At 38.9% G+C, this 12,737-nt stretch overlaps 1 protein-coding gene across 1 annotated transcript in view; it reads right to left on the bottom strand.

The window, feature by feature from the left end:
- REXO2 (RNA exonuclease 2) overlaps positions 1 to 12,737 on the bottom strand; it is a 120,777-nt gene that overhangs the window by 69,830 nt on the left and 38,210 nt on the right. The window contains exons 10-11 of the transcript XR_014069565.1: positions 2,522 to 2,604; positions 1,170 to 1,382 (exon numbers count right to left, since the gene is read on the bottom strand). The gene's annotated coding sequence lies outside the window, so the exon portion shown is untranslated. The remainder of the gene's footprint in view (positions 1 to 1,169; positions 1,383 to 2,521; positions 2,605 to 12,737) is intronic.

Genomic DNA, 12,737 nt, shown 5'->3' with positions numbered 1-12,737 from the left:
AAAACTAGGTCTTCCCTGGTGCCTCAGTGGTGAAGAATCTGCCTGTCAATGCAGAAGATGCGGGTTTGATCCCTGATCCAGAAGGATCCACATGTCAAGGAGCAACTAGGCCCATGTGCCTCAATTGTTGAGCCTATGCCCTGGAGCCCATGCTCTGCATCAAGGGAGGCCACCTCTATGAGAAGCCTGCATACCGCAGCTAGAGAGTGGTCCCCACCCCTCACAACTAAAGAAAAGGCTGCACAGCAACAAAGATACAACAGAGCCAAAATTAAATAAATAAATAAAACTTTAAAACATATACATAAATAATGCAAATCTTCATTTAAATAAATAAAACTAAATCCACATCTCCGTAGCTATGACAGAACACCAAAGAGACATAAAGTGTTAGACCTAGATTTCTGGTTTGCCCAATAGAATGAACACTGGTAACATTTCCTGAGATAAAGACACTGAAAGAAGCCCAAAATTTGGTGGAAAAAGACATGAATTGGATTTTGGACACGTTGGTTTGAGAAATCTTTGGACCATCAACATTAGCTGCCAAGTAGTCATTTGCAGGAAAATCTCTCTCGTTGTCTAAGACAGGGTTTCTCAATTATTGCACTAATGACATTTTGGGCTGGATAATTCTTTGCTGTGGAGTGCTGCCCTGTGCACTATAGAGTGTTTAGAAGCATCCCTGGGGGACTCCCCTGGTGGTCCTGTAGTTAAGAGTCCTCCTGCCAATGCAGGGGACACAGGTTCAATCCCTGGTCTGAGAAGTAAGATCCTACACGCGACGGAGCAACTAAGCCCATGAACCACAACTACTAAAGCCTACTTGTCCTAGAGCCTGCACGTCACAACAAGAGAGTAGCCCCCATTCTCTGCAACCAGAGAAAGCCCACACACAGCACTGAAGACCCCATGCACCACAATGAAAACTGCCAAAAACAAAATCAGTAAATAAATACACAAATACAAGAAGCATCCCTGGCCTTTTCTCATTAGATGCCAACAGCACCCCTTCCAGTTGTGACAATAAAAAAAATGTCTCTAGATACTACCAGAAGTCCCCTAGAACAAAAAACCATGCCCAGTTGAGAAGCTCCTATCTAAAGCAAGACTGTCATTTTTAAAATAGAGCATCTACTGAGAAACTATTTTTTTTTTAATATTCTCACCAATATTCTGAGACTGTAAGTCTCTCCAAAAGTGTTCCCTCTGGTCCTGAATGTAGTGCACTTCATCCGACAGTTCTCTCAGCTTTCTTGGAGCTTTCTTGACCCACTGGCTCTTGAGTAAATAAGGCACTTGTCTCCATGCACGAAAGATTCCTCCCTAAAACTTTGAGTTCCCATTCCTGAACAGCAAAACAGTCATCCAGAATCCAATAGCTGTTAACATGAAAAATATTTTAAGTATATGACAATGATAATAGATATTATATACATCGAAAGATGATCTGAAGTTCATGTTCATTTCAATGCCTGAAGAAATAACAGGCTAATTTTCTATCTCCCTTTTTTGGAAGGTCGAGTCTATACACTGAAATAATGGAACACATTGAACCCTCTGAGGGCTCAGTGTGTTACCATCAATCTGCTCTTTGCTGTAAGAGGCAATGCTTAGGGCAATGGTTCTCAAATTGACTGGATGTCTTAGAATCACCTGAAGGGCTTTTTAAATTTCCCAGTTTTTACAGTGAAAATTAGGCCCGAGATAGAGTCCCCAAAACTATTCTTGTTTGTGAACTCCCTGTGCAACGCTGCTAAATTTGAGAACCACCATGTTATAGGATAAACAAACATTCTTAGGATTATAACCATTGAGCCTCAGTCCTGACCTGGCCCCAATGAAATGGTCTTCTAGGTCACAGTTAAGAGTTGTTGTTAAAGATGGCAGCATATTCCTAAGCAACTCATGGGTCAAAGAGGATATCAAAATTGCAATTACAGAAACAGACTAGAAAGACTAGAAGTAGACCTACAAAATGCATTCAACTGATTTTTAGCAAAGGCACCAAAATAATTCAATAGGAAGTGGAGAGTTCTTCTACAAATGGTATGGAAACAATTGAATATTGAATAGCTAATGAGAAAAAAATAATGAATCCTGACCTCTATACTTCATCCCAAATGATAACTTGGGGTGAATGATAAGATCAAAAAAAGTTAAAACTGTAAAGCTTGTAGATGAAAATATAGAATATATTTGAAATATTTCAGATATGTAAATACTGCTTAAATGAAACAAAAAAGCAATAACCATAAAAGAAGAAATTACAAGAATGGACTCCATTAAAACTAAAACCTCTTACTCTTCAGCTGCTGCTGCTGCTTAGTCGCTTCAGTCATGTCCGACTCTGTGCAACCCCATAGACGGAAGCCCACCAGGCTCCGCCGTCCCTGGGATTCTCCAGGCAAGAACACTGGAGTGGGTTGCCATTTCCTTCTCCAATGCATGAAAGTGAAAAGTGAAAGTGAAGTCGCTTAGTCGTGTCCGACTCTTCGCAACCCCATGGCCTGCAACCTACCAGGCTCCTAGGTCCATGGGATTTTCCAGGCGAGAGTACTGGAATGGGGTGTCATTGCCTTCTCCCCTACTCTTCAGAAGACACTGCAAAAAAGAAAAAAAAGATAAACCACAGACTAGAAGAAAATATTTATAGTACATAAATCTGGCAAAGACCTTATATCCAGAATACATAAAGAATTCCTATAACTCAATAACAAAAAGACAACTCAGTTTAAAAACAGACAAAAGGCTTGAACAACCTTAACAAAAACAGTTCTATAAATGGCCAATAAGCACACCTAATAGTCATTGGCCATCAGAGAAATACATACTAAAATCACATGAGATTCTGTTTTACAATCCCCCCAAAGTGACAAAAATTAAAGACTGACAATGCCAATCATTAGCAAGGATGTAGAACAATGAAGTCTCGTGCATTTTTAGATGGAGTCTATAATGGTACAACCACTGGAAAAACTGTTCAGCACTTTCTTTAAAATTAAGCACACATCTGCCCCTTGAGGGGCTTCCCCAGGGGCTCAGCAGTAAAGAATTCACCTGCAATGCGGGAGATGCAGGAGGGGTGGGTTTGATCCCTGGGCTGGGAAGATCCCCTAGAGAAAGAAATGGCAAACCACTCCAGTATTTTTGCCTGGGAAATTCCGTGGACAGAGGAGCCTGGAGGACTATACAGCCCATGGGGTTGCAAAGAGATGGACACAAATGAGAGGCTGAGCACGCACGAACACTAGCCCTTGATCCTCCAATTTCATTAAGCACTAACCCAGGGGAAACAAAAACAGCTTTATTCATAATAGCTCAACATTGGAAAAACCCCAAAAAGCCCTCCAGGAGAGATAGGATAACCAAACTGTGGTACAGTCATATGATACAAGTTCTAAAATTCAGCAATTTTAAAAGTCAGTAGTTTAAAAAGAAAAGTGTGCCGTTGATACCAGCAACAACATGAATTAATCTAAAAATCACTATGCTGAGGGAAAGAAGTCAGATACAGAGAGCACTACTGTATGATTTCATTCATACGAAATTTAAGAATCAACAAAATGACTCTGGTGACAGGACTCCGAACAATGGTTGCCCGGTGGGGGACTGACTGGAAGGGGACAGAAGGAATATTAGGGGACAGGAAAGTTCTGCATCTTACTTGGTGTATTGGTTACACAGACTTATGAAAATTCATCAATTAAGAAATGCATTTCACTGTATGTAAAATTTGGGCTTCCCTAGTAGCTCAGCTGGAAAAGAATCCACCTGAAATGCAGGAGACCCTAGTTCAATTCCTGGGTCAGGAAGATCCCTTGAAGAAGGCATAGGCTACCCACTCCAGTATTGATGGGCTTCTCTGGTGGCTCAGATGGTAAAGGATCCGCCGGCAATGCGGGAGACCCGGGTTCAATCCCTGGGTTGGGAATATCCCCTGGAGGAGGGCAAGGCTATCCACTGCAGTATTCTGGCCTGGAGAATCCGCACGGACAGAGGAGCCTGGAGGGCTACAGTCCATGGGATCACAAAGAGTTGGACATGACTGAATGACTAGGCACAGCACAGCACACAAAAAATTTACTTCAATTAAAAAATTATCAAATTGTACTCTTCAAATATGTGCATTTCTCTCTCTCTTTTTTTTTCATTTGGCCTCCCCATGCCCTGTGCAGTACTTCTCCAACCATGGATAGATCCCGTGCCACCTGCATTGGAAGCATAGAGTCTTAACCACTGGACCACCAGGGAAGTCTCAAATATGTGCATTTTAATGTTTGTAAATTATACTCAAACTTTACAAAAGCTAACAAAACAAAACAAAAAACAGTGCATCTATAGAACATTAAACATATAAAAGTAACAAAATCTACAAATCAAAATTGATATGATGGGGAGAATGGATACATGGTATATGGATGGCTAAGTCCCTATGCTATGTACCTGAAACTATCACAACATTGTTAATCAACTATACTGCAATACAAAATAAAAAGATTTCTAAAATTGATACGATGAGGACAACTTCAGAAGAAATCTCACAGCCTTAAATATTTATTTTTAAAATCAGAAAATGAAAATAAACTTGAAAAAAATGTCAAAAAAAGAAGAGAAACCTAGGAGGTAAGTAGAAATGAATTGCTAATAATATAAAAATAAAAGTTATTAGAAAACAAAAACAGATTTGATAAATAATTTCTAGAAATAATTTCTTTAAAAATTTCAAAAAAATAGGCAAAGCTCTTACAGATTTAGACAACAGAAAACACATTCCAATCACTAAAACTGAGAATCAAGCTTTATTTACAGATAATACAAGTACTTTGTAATGCCATGAGAAATTTAAATGCACCACTCTAAGCTAAACATTCTGAAAATAAGGATGAAACACATGGTTTTCCATAAAACACATTAACTTCCAGAGATGATTTGAGAAAGTAGTTCATCTGGGTACTAATAACCATGGAAGAAATGGAAATACTGGCCTAGAAATAACTCCAAATGCTGTGCCATGTCTGGACAATTTTACTACTAAGTTCTAGCAGAGCTTCAAGGAAAAATAATTCACATATAATTTAAATGGTTCCAGAGCACAGAAAAAGATGGCATACTTCCCAATTCATTTTCCCAAACCAGTAATACTCTAATCCCCAAGTTCAACAAATAGAGCACAAAAAAGGAAATCACAAACTAATCTCCCATTAATATAAATAACAGGCTAACCCAGTAGCATGTTAAACATACCAATCAATTAGTCACTTCAGTACCTCAGAAGGTTAAAAAATAATTCTTTTAATAAATGCAAAGACTAAAAATAATTAAAATATATAAAATATTAAAATAAATACAAAAGCCTCCTGATAATAGAAGAAAACCTTAATTTATTAGAGGATAGTTCTTGCATAAGGATAGCCAGTATTAGAGATAATGATGAAATACTAAAGTCCATTCCCATTAAATTTACCAACAAGAACAGCGTGCTGCTTATTATTTAGCACTTTTATGGAAGTTCTAGTCAATGCAATAAAGAGCAGAAGAATTTTTTTAGTTGGTAAATTTTAGAAACATGGGTCCAAATTAATCTTTATTTTCAGATCATGCTTCTCTAAATGGAAAAGCAAAGTAAATCAAAGGAAAATTGATTAGTAGAACTCAGTAAGATAATTAGTTTTAAAATATACCAAAAGTCCACAGTATTTTTTTTCTATATACCACCAGTAATCAGTCAAGAAATTTAATAGGAAAAAAGTCCCATTTTCAACAAAAATCAGAAACATAAAAGGCCTAGGAAATGTCTTAATAAGAAATGTGAAACACCTTTTTATGATGAAAACTACCAAATTTTATTTACCAAGGTCCAGAAAAGAAAACCTGTTTACATGAATGTTTAATATCATAAAGGGAATCTTAATGAAAATACATGTCCGATGCAATGGGCATGAACTGGGCAAACTTCGGGAGATGATAAGGGACAGACAGACCTGGCTTGCTGCAGTCCATGGGGTCACAAAGAGTCAGACATGACTGGGCAACTGAACAACAACAAATGAAAATACTAAAAAGTGCTTAAGAAGTTAACACAATAATTCCAATGTTTATTTTAAAAGGAAAAAGTTTTAATCACAAAAATTATTTTTAAAGGTATGTAATAGGACAATAGTAAAAGATGTATAATACTCGTTTCACCAAGTATTAAAGTATACTATAAAGATACAGAAATTTGAATAACAGAGCATTACAACAGGAAAAGATAGAAAGAATCAGAACCAATTATATATAATCATTTTCCTCTATGGTAAAAATGCCATCTTTAATCAAAACAATCCTCCATGGAAGGAAAATAAGGAATTAATCCCATTTAGCAGAGGAGGAAATGGGATCAGAAAGTAAACTTACTTGCTCTAAGTCACCCATTAAGTACCCAGCTAAAAACATTACTGTTATTGTTTTCTGGAGATGAGATTACAGATGATTATTTTTTCTGCTTCGTGATGATCCCTTTCTATAACCCAATAATAAGGATGATATGTTTGAAATATTAGACTGATGTAAATTTCATTTCCCATTTGTTGCATTATCCTGGCTTATCAACAGCACTCATCATTCTGGGGAGAAAAAGAAGTATTGCTCAGTTTTGATCTTCAAACCAGAATTCTAACACATTAGAATCAGGTGCTGAAAGCTAGGTTTGGTTCATTGTTTTCTGAATAGACCCACAAAAGGGTATTTAATATCTTTCATGTTTCAATAGACTCAAGTCTAGCCAACTCGATCAGAATCTTACAAAATCCATAGAATAGGCAAGAAAGAAGATACAGTATTCCTATCACCTAGAGAGGAAAAGTAGAAAGCCCTTTGGCCACTGGGAAAAGCAGCTGGGAGAGAAGAGAGAGAGAAGTTATCAAGGAGAGAAATCAGTTCTGCCTCCATACCTCCCACAGTCAAACCCTGGATAAGGTTTGCAATAAAAATACTCCAGATAGTTTGAGGTCATGCCAAAAGCAAAGGGGGGGACTCGAAATTCCCTTTGCATTTGGAACTCTGATAAAAGGATAGCTTGCAGGTACACTGTGCCAACATATAGTAGAATGAAAATGATGACATAGGCAAGCACCACCAAGGGATGGGGGAGGGAGAGGGGACCAATGTTGTGGGGTCACATAAGGGTAAGGGCATCAGCATCAATAGGAGTCAAGTAGGGGCTCAGGCATCAGTGAGACAAGATGGAGAACTTTCCCAAGAGCAACCATCTTGCATTTCCCTTGATAGAAAACAAGCTACACTGGCCACAAAGGCATCAGCAGCAGCTGCAGAAAGGACAGAAGCAGACACTCAGAGATTACATGGCATCTAGTTGTTTAACTCAGTTTGTTAAATCACAATTTCGATCAGGCCGGTGTCATGAGTGTGCAGGTCTGTTAACTGCCTTGTTTCAGAGCTAAAGGATGCTTTCCTAACCTCAGAGTCAGTGGTGAAGAATTTGGACAGTATTGTCTTTCATATTTGGAGTTACACTAGGCTGTGGTCTACTTAAAGGCAGGAGATACTTTTTTCATCTCTATGTTCATAGTCTTGCAGAGCGATGGGACAGTCACTGGATAAACGAGTGAGGAAAGAGCAGGCTTGCAACCACCACTTGCCAATGAGCACAAATAGACATGTTCTTTAATGTGTCTTTCAGCTGAAATCTGTGCATAGACATTCTTAACACAGTAGCTGTGCTACATTCCTCTACATGCCAAGGTAGGAGAAACACATCGTTGATGTTTCTGATACGTGCAAGTGTGTAGGAAGGTCTGTAACAAAAACAGCGGTGTTGAATATTGTTTATGATGGGTGTTTGTTTTACCAGAGAGTGAAAAGATGGGAGCAAGGAGATTGAGGTAAGTTACCAGCTCCCAGTGGTTGCTCTGTGGAAGCGAGGACAGATTTCAGAAATCTGCAAACAGATTGAATTAAATGCCATCAACAACCCTCTGAAAGAAAAATCAATTTATATCTCATGTGAGATTCTACCCCAGGGGACTGACTACTTCCCAAGAGTTTTTGAAAGTACATTTCTTCTATCTTAACTTTAAAATTCAAGCATTTTTTTAAAAAATTTCTTTAAATGTGATTTTTCTATGCTATTTGTCTTATTTGGGCTCATCCACCTTTTCAACTTGTGACTTATTTTTATCACTTCTCCTGTCACAAGAAATATTAAATATATTCTTCCTCTTCAAGTGTTCTAATAAACATATCTGTCATTGCAGTTTTAATTCTTCAGAGCTAGGGTTCTGCCCTTTTTAGGCAACATGCTCAAAATTTGATTATCTTATCATGTGTTTTAAAACCTTACCAAAATCTGAGATGAGTTCCTTTTCAGTGCTGGGCTTACTTTGAAATTTGTTAAGCAATGAGATGGAAATTTCAGGACACCAATCAAAGGTCAATGTTCATTCATTTCCAAGGCAGGACTAGGCAATAGTAAATATTACTTCACAGTTTTCAGCTGTCTGCCACAGTGATACCTTCCCCCCACCCCCACAGTAAGCTGGGAACTCACTTGGTACCAAGGGTCAGATATCCAAGTTCTGTGCACACTATAAGGTAAAGGTTCTGACTTTTTTGCTCATCCCCTGGAACAGAAATACATGGTCCTTGGTGAATCCAATCATAACTCTAGAATCTCATGTGAGGCAAGTTCAGTGGGCAGAGTTCCCTGTCTGATCTCTACTTAAACATTAAAACAGCAAGCAAACATCACCTCTAGAGAGAGATTTCTCAAAATAATTAGCAAATATTGTATATTCTCTTATTGTAATAAATATCATTTAGTTTTCCTGAAAAGGAGCATACTGTTCTTAAGTGACTTAAAATTGTTATAATTTGATAATCCCTTTTTTGTTGTTGTTAAGTATAGGGGAATAGAGTAGTGGGCTTCAGGGCCATAAAGGATGTTTAATAAATACCTCTGAAAACATTAGAGTGAATACTTATCTACCAGGTCACTGAATTAATTAGGACTCTCAGTTGTTAATGACAACAGTCCACCTCCTATCAGTTTAAGGAAGGGTATTATCATGTGAAGTGGGATGCAGAAATTTAAAGCGAGTGCTGGACTCAAGGCTCACACTGTTTTCGAAGCTCATCTCTCTCCATCTCTCAATTTTGCTTCTGATTGTGAGTCAGTGTCCTTCAGAGAAGCCCCTCACCATGCATGCAGAAGGAAAGGTGGTTACCCACAGACCCAGATGCATCCTTCTAGCTTAGCAACTACAACAGGAGCAAAAGATGTTCTTCCCCTAACACCCATGGACCTGTTCTAGGAAGGAATCTATATAGGCCATGTATCCATCCCTAAACCAATTCTTGGCCCTATCCATGTGTCCATAACCCATGTGGTGGGGAGGCTGAGCAGCAGGCCTGATGGACTGACAATGTGACAGCTCACCTGGTGAAATAAGGAGGGACTGGTTCCTTGAGAAAGTCACACTTGGTAGATATCAGGCTACTACAGTCAAACATTTTAAAGTGATAAATGCTATCCTAAAAAAAAAAAAACCTATTATCTACGATCAGCAACAGTTACTCATATGTGTGTGCTTCTACTGTCATGGAAGTGGATTACTTTAAGAAACATGTACTTCTGATAAGAAGCTGATATCCAAAATACATTTAAAAACCCAGGAAAAAAAAAACAAAACAGCAGAGAAAAAAAGAAAACAACCTGGTTAAAAAATGAGCAGAGAATCTGAATAGACATTTTCCCAAAGACAACTTACAGATGGCCAACAGGTGCTGAACAGCACTAATCATCAAGAAAATGCAAATTAAAACCACAGTAAGGTATCACCTCACATCTGTTAGAGTAGCTATTACCAAGAAGACAAGCAATAACAAGCATTGGCAATAACAAGGATGTGAAGAAAAGGGAACCCTTGTGCACTGTTGGGGGGAATGTAAATTGTTGGTTCCTCAAAAACTAAAAAATGAGAATTTCCTGGCAGTGCAGTGGTTAGGATTCTGTTCTTTCACTGCCAACAGCTTAGATTCGATCCCTGGTAGGAGAACTAAGTCCCTGCAAGCCACATGGTATGATCAAATTAAAAAAAAAAAAACAGAACTACCATATCACCCAGCAATTCCACTTCTGGGTATTTACCCAAAGAAAACAAAAGTACTAATTTGAGGGGATATATACATCCCTATGTTCACTGCAGCATTGCTTACAATAGCCAAGAAATGGAAACAACCTAAATGTCCACCAACAGGCGAATGGATAAAAAAAAAAATGTGGTATATAAATACAACGGAATCTTTTTCAGCCATTAAAATGAATGAAATCTTGCCATTTGGGACAACATGGATGGACCTTGACTGCATTATGCTAAGTGGAATAAGTGAGACAGAGAAAGACAAATACTATATGATCTCACTTACATGTATAATCCAAAAACAAAACAAGCAAGAAACAAAGAAACCAACCCTGAGCTCATTTATAGATACACAGACTGGTAGTTGCCAGAAGTGGGTGGAGGTGGAGGGAGTTGGGAAAAATGGGTGAAGGGGGTCAAAAGGTACAAATTTCCAGTTGTAAAATAAATAAGTCATGGGGATGTAATGTGTACCATAGTGACTATAGTTACTAGTGTTACTATTTTGCTAATAGAGTAGATCTTAAAAGTTCTCATAGTAAGAAAAAAAAAATTTTTAACCATTTATGGGTACCAATATTAACTAGACTTACTGCAGTGATCATTTTGCCATATATATCATATATCAAATCATTACATTGCACACCTGAAATTAATATAATGTTATATGTCAAATATATCTCAATTCTAAAATTAATTTTAAAAGAAAGGAAAAATGCCATTTCTCTGGTCCCACTCCAGACAATGGAAGTGTGGCCCACCAACCTGTACTGGACCAAACCTTCCAGGTGGTTCTGACCTACACTCAAGTTTGAGAATCACTGACCTAGCTGTCTTTCCCATTTGAGTAAAAAGATTTGTTTTTCAGTCTTCTGTAGTGAAGATCAGGGATTGCAAAATGTTTCCATAAAAGGCTAAATAGTTAACATTTTAGGTTTTGTGGGCCAAGAGGCAAAATCATGGTTAGGTAGGTATTTATGTAATCTCTTAAAACACAACCATTTAAAAGTGTAAAAACCATTCCTGGCTGGTGGGCTGTACCAGAGCAAGTGGTGGGCCTGGTCAAGAGTTTGGGGTCAGGCAAACTATAAAAATATAAAAAATATTTTTAAAGAAGAAAGAGAAGAAATACGTGCTTCTAGATGCAGGGGGGAAAAAATTCACATGCAGGAGGAAAGATAAGGGCTTATCACCCTGAAGAATGTCTCAGGAAAGGATAAACACATCTCCCAGAAACAGACCCAAGAGCAGCAAACAATGCAGTCATCATCATCCCCCTTGGCCAGCGCTTCAGATCCTTTCCTATCAATGTTTTCATTCACAGGGTCAAACAGCCACTGAATGTCTGTTCCTGAGAAGTCCAGACACCAAAGTGAGATGGAAAACATCAATGACGTGCATATGGCTTGAGACTTGGACTTCCGTGGCTGTGTTAACTCACTTATCCTGAAGGATATGTTTTAAGATCTCAATGTGAATGTGACTGATGCCTGGTGTTGACTTAAAAAATAATCACAACCTAAAAGTTGAGAGTTATGTTTTATCGAGTGGCAATTCTTAGGACTTCAAGCCCGGGAGATAGCATCTCAAGTAACCCTGAGAGAACAACTCCAAGGAGGCCGGGGAGGAGCAGGGTTATACAGAAGTTTTACAGCAAAGGTCAGGTAGTCTGCACATCAAAAGATTATGGTCAGTTAAAAGAAGCCAGATAGCTCAAATTAAGGAATGTAGTGCCTTTCTATGTATGGGAAGATGGAAGAGTCTGGGCTCCCTGAAATCATTCCTTTCATATGCACCCTACCTACCTGGGGACGGAATCCTGTGTTTTGTCACATCCTGAGCTCCCTTGGGGCCTACCTTAGAGAGTGACTGCAATCTGATGGCTGGTAGATCGCAGGTATTTTTCTCCTTTCTGAGTGCCCTTAGGGCTCAGCATCTCACATTGAGGGCTGTAATCACTGATGACTGTGACATCCTTGTTTACTGACATGGCATGCAATATTTCATTTCTCACTGGGATAAAAACCACTGTCTGTGGAACTAAGAATATCCACCCTCTGGACTGTGTGATTGGAAATAAGACTGAAATGTTTTGAAATTGCTTTTGCCAAATTACAAATTAAAACAATCACCGAGGGCTACCCTTCACAGACGTCTACGTGGGAGCCACGTGCTCCCAGTTTCCCTGCCATCACCTTGGCCGCTCCTTCCAGTATCAACTGCTGGGTCTTCTTCCTACCAAAACACACCCTGACATTGCTCACGCTTTGTTCCAGACCTTCTTCCCTTCTCATCTATAGCCTTTCTTTGGGTGATTTCATCCTTTCCACTCCATTACCACCTATCACCTTGCTGTTGTTCAGTCATGCAGTTGTGTCTGACTCTTTGCGACCCCGTGGACTGCATTACGCCAGGCCTCCCTGTCCCTCACCACCTGGAGTTTGCCCAAGTTCATGTTCATTGCATCAGTGATGCCATCCAGCCACCTCATCCTCTGATGCCCTCTTCTCCTTCTACCTCAATCTTTCCCACCGTCAGGCACTTTTCCAATGAGCCATCTGTTTGCATCAGATGACCAAAATGCTGGAGTTAAGG

Source organism: Giraffa tippelskirchi, chromosome 11 (genome assembly GCF_054371585.1).
Source record: "Giraffa tippelskirchi isolate mGirTip1 chromosome 11, T2T-mGirTip1v1.2.pri, whole genome shotgun sequence".
In the NCBI taxonomy this organism is placed as follows: Eukaryota; Metazoa; Chordata; class Mammalia; order Artiodactyla; family Giraffidae; genus Giraffa; species Giraffa tippelskirchi.
Note: the sequence above shows the minus strand (reverse complement) of the source record. Positions and strands in the feature narration are given on the sequence as shown.